The sequence below is a fragment of the Desmodus rotundus genome, chromosome 5, assembly GCF_022682495.2.
Source record: "Desmodus rotundus isolate HL8 chromosome 5, HLdesRot8A.1, whole genome shotgun sequence".
Lineage (NCBI taxonomy): Eukaryota > Metazoa > Chordata > Mammalia > Chiroptera > Phyllostomidae > Desmodus > Desmodus rotundus.
The window spans coordinates 106,437,428-106,444,191 of record NC_071391.1 but is presented as its reverse complement, the minus strand read 5'-3'; the positions used below and the strand labels follow the sequence as shown (position 1 = coordinate 106,444,191).

At 45.0% G+C, this 6,764-nt stretch overlaps 1 long non-coding RNA gene across 1 annotated transcript in view; it reads right to left on the bottom strand.

The window, feature by feature from the left end:
- Positions 1-276: 276 nt before the first annotated feature.
- LOC123479549 (uncharacterized) overlaps positions 277-6,764 on the bottom strand; it is a 33,676-nt gene continuing 27,188 nt past the window's right edge. The window contains exons 2-3 of the long non-coding RNA XR_006655192.1: positions 852-1,031; positions 277-339 (exon numbers count right to left, since the gene is read on the bottom strand). This is a non-coding gene — a long non-coding RNA (uncharacterized lncRNA). The remainder of the gene's footprint in view (positions 340-851; positions 1,032-6,764) is intronic.

Genomic DNA, 6,764 nt, shown 5'->3' with positions numbered 1-6,764 from the left:
GGAACAGCCTCTGTGGTCTTGCCTTTCCCCCAAATGGGGCCACTGATCTGTGCTGAGGGTCTTTTTCCAAGAAGGAAACAAGGCTGAAAGGGGAAATTGCATAAAACATGTTTCTTATTTTTATATTCTCAAAGCTTTCTTCCAGCATATTTTTTTCACTTAGGAAAAAACTAGTTCCATATTTTTGCCTACATGGAAATGATGGATGTGCTATATTTGGCAGCAGAGGAGTATGAAAGGGACTCATACCTGGCATGACCAAGCCAGGCAGGAACGCAGCTTGGTTAAAGGGAGCTTGGCAGGGTGTGATAGGGCCTTGGGCTGGAAGTGGGCCCCAGGCTGTGGTTAAAAAAGAAGAAAAAAAGAATAAAAAGGCTTCTTATCTGTGGTGCACACAGCAGCCTGTCAACGGCTGCCCTGCTGTCACTCACTGGCTGACCTTGGGTGGGTGACTTGGCTTCTCTCAGCCAAGATGGCTACCATGTGTGTTAAAGCTCCTGGTGCCTAGGAGGCATTCAGCACAAGGTAGAGTCATGTTGCTTTGAGCTCTTGTTGTGAAAGGCAGTGTGGTACAGAACTCAAACCAAGCAGTCTTTCTATTGGCCTTCATCACATGGAGGGCTCCCAGAATCTCTTGCTTCAGGTCTTTCCATAGAGAATCCATGCAATCAGGGTTTGATGTGACTCCTCTATTCTGCTGAATGTGTCACTATGGCCACACCCCAGTATGGAAGACTTGGGACCCTCTGGGTGGCCACCTTCTCAATAAGCAAAGACCACCCTCCTTTCCCCCAGAGTCTCTCCTCTAGCTCTCCCCACACCTCCAGCCCTTGGCCCTTTTAATGCATTACCCGCTGAACCTGGCCTTCAGTACAGATGGTGGATCCTTCTCAGACACATTTGGTTCCATGGCTGGTGAATGAACAGGAGGAGGTGGGAGGTGGGATGATGGAAAATTCCTCTGGATTTGACTGGACCTTGTGATGATGATCAGCTTCAGGGTGGTGCATCTACAGCATTAGATGTTCAATCTACAAAGAATAAAACTCCTGCAAGCATTTCTGCTATACTTCTTATGTTAAAATGATAACCTTCTTCTCAACCTTCAGTTGTTACAAGGTTCTAGAAAGGGGTGCAAAGGAGGGAAGAACACTTCCTGCTCTGTGCTGTTATTAATTGAGGCTTCACCTAGCGCACCCTCAAAGATGCTTGTGGACCCTCACTTTGGAAGTGTTTCCTTTTTATCTCACTGGAGCTCATAAGGACTCAGATGGTCAAATAGGGATTCTATTATATACTCAAGAACCAATTAGTTGGCTTGTGATGACTCATACAAAACCATGGCCCGTGCCCACATGGCTGAGATGCAGTATTTGGCAGAACTGAGCAAAGCTGCCTGACCCCACAGGAGGCTACAAGATTTACCATGCATTTCCTCAACAACAACCACCTCAATATGCTTTGATATAGAAATTCATCATGTGTTATCAAAATGTACACTGGTAGAACTCTCAGAGCCAAGTCTAGTACAGATGATGGTTTGCTGGAGAGAGATGGTATCAGGGGTATAAAACACTGGAGAGGCTCCTAAACAAACCATTTATTTTCTCATCTCCCTGGCCAGACCCAGCTCCCTTCACTGCCCTCACCTCTGTTTTATTCACAACTTTTTATTGCAGCTCCTGCCTCTCATCACTCCCAATTCAGATGACCTCTAAACCCCATCAGCAGAGGCAGAATCTACTAGAGTCCCAACTGCAACCAGAAAGGCATTCTGGGGCTTTTGCACCTGTCAGTGAATATCTCACCTCTTAACCAAATGATCACTGGCAGAAGAACCTCACTCCAAATCTAGCCCCCTGCCCAGCCAGGTCCAGTGCCAGGGTGTGGCTGGCACAAGAGTAAGTTCTTTAATATATTAGCAATAGAGCTGCATTTAATAAAAGCCAAAGAGCTTCTGAACACACATGTTGGAGGAGAAAAAAACAAGTTAGAGTCTGAGCTGAGCAGAGGCAAGGTATGTGGTTGGTGGGGGCAAGGGGTTGGGGCAAGGGAGATGATGTTACTTAAGACCAGAAGCCAAGGCCCTAAGGACCATGGAAGAATTTTGCTAGGACTAGGAGGCAATAACAATCAGTTCATTCATTCCACAAATGTTTATTGGCACTGTTCTGGACACTGGGGCTACCAGAAATGGCTGAGCAAAAAAGAGTTATGTCTCAGAAAAGATAAATCCCAAGCAGACTGACACTGGAATCCTTAGCCTCCTTGCTTACATGCTTGCTTCCTTCATTCCCTGCCCCCTTCTTCTCTCTCATTCTTCCTTCCTCTTTCCTTCCTTCCTTCCTTTGTTCCTTCCTTCCCTCCTTCCTTCCTCCCTTCTTTTCTTCCTCTTTTTAAGTAATTACAAGTGTCTGGGGAAGACACTTTAGCCTGAAAAGACCTCAGTGCTACTTCGTATGTTTATAAAGATCTCCTGATGACACTGGTAAAAAAAATAGGCCAACAAATTTGTACACAGATTTAGTAAGTCTTCTTAGCGTATAACCCCCCAATGAAGAACTGCATGTTTTTGTAAATGAGTCTTTTAGAGGTCATTGTACAAGTCAAGCTCTGGAGATGACAAGTGCATACCGACTGGGTAAATGGGGAGAAAAACTGTCCCGAAGTTTTGCTAACAGGTAATTATGGTTTGGGTTACAATTTCCAATGTCAGCATCACATGAGAGTTCAGAAAATATTGCCTCTCAAACAACTGTCTGGACTTTTACATAAGGGCACTAATCTCATTCCTGACGGCTCTACCCTCATGGCCCCACCTCCAAATACCATCACATTGGGGGTTAGGTTTCAACATATGAATTTGGGGGACACAAACGTTCAGTTTATAGCACCCAGCCTCCCAGTTCTATGACCTACTCTCCACCAGTGACCTTGTCACCTCTACTCACTCGCACGGTCATACCCTGGAACCTGTCCCCACCAATGACTGTAGCCCTCCAGCTTCTCCGTTTCTCATGTCTCGCTTCCCAACCACCATACCCTGTCTTTGGTGCTTGTATTTTCTCCTTCTCTTTCACAGACTCCAGTAATTCTCCTTCTAGCTGAGACCTACAATCTATGACTCAAGTATGTTTTCACTAATAATTTGCCCCTTCATTGCCTCATTGCCCTCAACTTAGATCTCACAGCTCATCATCACAGAACTTTCATTCATACACCCCAACTCTCTCCATTGTATTTGCCTGGCAGAACCTCAACCATGGCTGAGCTGATTAATAACAAGATGGAGATGCAAAGTGACAACAAATGTCTTTTCCTTTATCTCTTATCCTGCTTCAGACACTGCTACACTTATCCACCCCCTTTAGAACTCTTTAAAAGGTATCCGGTTACTGTCATCAATTTCTTTCCTCCCCTTCTTGTTGGAGCTCACACTCATGGACTTTGTCACCTCACTTCAGTGAAACAGCTCGTGTCAAGACCCCTGAGGACCTCCAGTTGCCAAATCTAATGGACGAGTCTCAGACCCCATCTTGTCTGGCCCATCAGCAGCATCCTTTGATGGAGTAGGTCACTCCACCCTCCTGACACACTCCTGGTCTGGGCATGCACTCCCCTTGGATCTCCTCTGACCCACCACTACTCCTTCATACATTTCTGACCCTATACATTGGAATATACCAAGGTTTAGGCCTTGGACTTTTCCTCTATCACTCCTTACTGACCTCATCCAGTCTCAAGGACTAAGTGACCCCCAAAGTTAGATCTCCAGCCCAGATCTCTACCCCAAATTCCAAACTTCCATCTCCAGCTTGCAATTTGACCTCTCTACTTGAATGTCTAATGGACATCCCAAACTTAACATCTCCTATTCCTCCAGTGTGTTCCTCCTGATAATCTTCATCTCAGAAAAGGACAGTTCCAGTTGCTCAGGCAAAAACAGCTCAGGGTCCTTGTCAATCCTTTCTTCCTCTCATGACCTGCGTGCAATCAATTAGTAAATTATGTTGATTTACCTCCAAAATACATCAGAGCCCAGTTCTTACCATTGCTTCTAATATGACTCAAGCCACCATCATGTCTCATGTGGATCATTTCAGTAGCTTCCTAACTGGTCTCCCTGCCTCTACCCTCATACTTACCATCCCCTCTCCACCAAGAAACTAAGTAAACTTTTTAAAACTCAAGTCAAATCAAATTATTCTTTTGTGAGCTTTTACTCTGTATAAGATGAGAAGCCACAGAAAACTCTCTGGTGGCTTCCCACCTTATACAGAGCAAAACCCCACATTCTTACAATGGCCACAGGCCTAGTATTACCTGGTCTCCACCAACCCGCCGGAATCCCCTCCTACTTCTTTTCCATTTCACTCCGCTTTGGCCATACTGGTCACTTTGCAGCTCCCTCTTCTCAGGATAATTCTCCCCAGATAGTCACATGGCTTGCTATCTTACTTTAGATGTCACTTTATCAAAGACCACTTCTCTGATCACCCTGCACAGGATTTAAACCTACCTCTACCCCATCTTCCTGCCTCCTTCAAATCCTGCTTTACTCTTTCACCTTGGAGAGGCAGCACCCAGACACTAGACAAATAGGGAACAAGGAAGGCAGGGACCTTGATGTACTATCACTGATGCTGGAACAAAAGCCAAACCCTGTCTCCTCCTCTCCAGCCTCACCTTTTGCCTTGAGTTGTAAGCCACTGAGCTTTCCAGCACTTCTCCAGGTAACTCCCTGCTTAGGTGTCCTTGTCACTCTCTTCCCTACACCTAGAATCCCAACTCCCTCTCTTCTGCCTGACAAGCTCAAGCCCATTACTCCAGTGCAAGGAAATGTAGAAACCTGACTCCTTAGTTTAAGAAACACTTAAAAAACAAAAGTGGCGGCACTTCCCATGCAGAGAAAGCGTGCAAATGTGCTGGCTGTTTCAATACTGCTTTCCAGAAAGGAAGCAGTTCTTTGTTCCCAAGGCCCAGATATCCCCACCTGCCAAAGAAGGAGTCTCCAACTCAAAGACCTAAATGGGGCCGGTGGCTCAGAAATACTCATACTCGCAGCAGTGTATGATGCCCCTTGAATATCCAAAGTGTGAAGTCCTCATCCTCCTTTGCCAGCACCCTAGTCCTTCCTGAGGTCTGGCCCAGTCATTGGGATGATCAGAGTCTCCACATTTAAAAATCAGGACACATAATCTGACAAGTGATTTCTGACTTGCAGTTGTATTTATATGGACAATCTGGCAAATACTGCTGGTTCTACACTTCCAGGCCCTAATGTCTGACTGGAAAAAGTCAAGTTCTGTGAGAGCCAGACCACTTTGGACAAATTAGGATGTACATTCACCACATGTGTGCTGCCAAATAATAATGGTTTAGTAAATTCGGGGCTAGATTTTAAGGCCCCGTGTTGTATGAAGGGTAGCGCAGATGGTGGGGCAAACACAGGCTGTGGCAACAGAAAGCCCTCCAATTGCATCTTATGCTCTGGCTTAGAGAGGCCCTGGAACAGTGGCAGGCATTGTGCTAGTGAGGCTTAGCAATGGTGCCATAAAGGGGGCAGGGCTCGGATCGTCAGGCACTTCACGAATGGTGTTGGGGTGACAAAGATGAAGGCGTAGGTAAATGCAGTATTCACATCCTCCCACAACCACATCAAAATTACAACTCAACCACAGAAACACCTGAAACCTAGCTGAACAAAAGTCAGCTGAACAATTAAAAATATAAAGAAGTCACATTGAGATAGGAAAGGTGGAGACACAGAACAGGCTGGTCCAACACACGCACATGTGGCAGTTTAAAATTGGGAGAGATATCTCAGGTGCATCTGAGGATCAGATCCCTGAGAATCCCTGTGCAATCCCTGAGGATCAAGGGTTCCCAGTCCCACACCGGGCTCCCAGACCAGGGTTCCAGTGCCAGAAAGAGAGATCCCCATAACTTCTGGCTGTAAAAACCAGAGGGGGTGGTGGCTGAGTGAGATGAAGGGCTTCTGGAATCCCAGGAATTCCAGAAAAAGAACTAAATAAAATACAGACAAGCTATCAACCAGATGCTGAGTTCAAAACACTAAGTTCATTGATGCTCACTGAACTTAGGGGAAGAATAGGTGAACTTAGTGAGAACGTCAGCAAAGAGATAGAATACATAAAAAGAACCAGTCACAAATGAAGTCTGCATTAACTGAAATAAAGAATACATTACAGGGAATCAACAGTGGAGCAGATGAAGCAGAGGATCAAAACAGAGATTTGGAAGATAACACAGCAGAATACACCCAGTCAGAACAGCAAAAAGAAAAAATAATTTTTTTAAAAAAGGACAGGGTAAGGAGACTCTGGGACAACTTCAGGTGTACCAACATTTGCGTCATGGGGTGCCAGAAGGAGAAGACAGAGAGCAAGGAATTGACAATCTATGTGAAGACAATAATAAGAAATAATAATAGGAAAAACTTCCTTAACCTGGTGAAGGAAATAGACATACAAGTCCAGGAAGCACAGAATATCCCAAACAAGGTGAACCCAAAGAGGCCCACACTGAGACACATCATAATTTTTTTGAGACACATCATAATTGAAATGCCAAAGTTTAAAGACAAAAAAAGAATCTTAAAAGCAGCAAGAGAAAATCAGTTATCTACAAGGAAGCTCTGATAAGACTGTCAGCTGATTTCTCAACAAAAACTTTGCAGGCCAGAGGGATTGGCAAGAAATATTCAAAGTGATGAAAAACAAGTACCTACAATCAAGGTTACT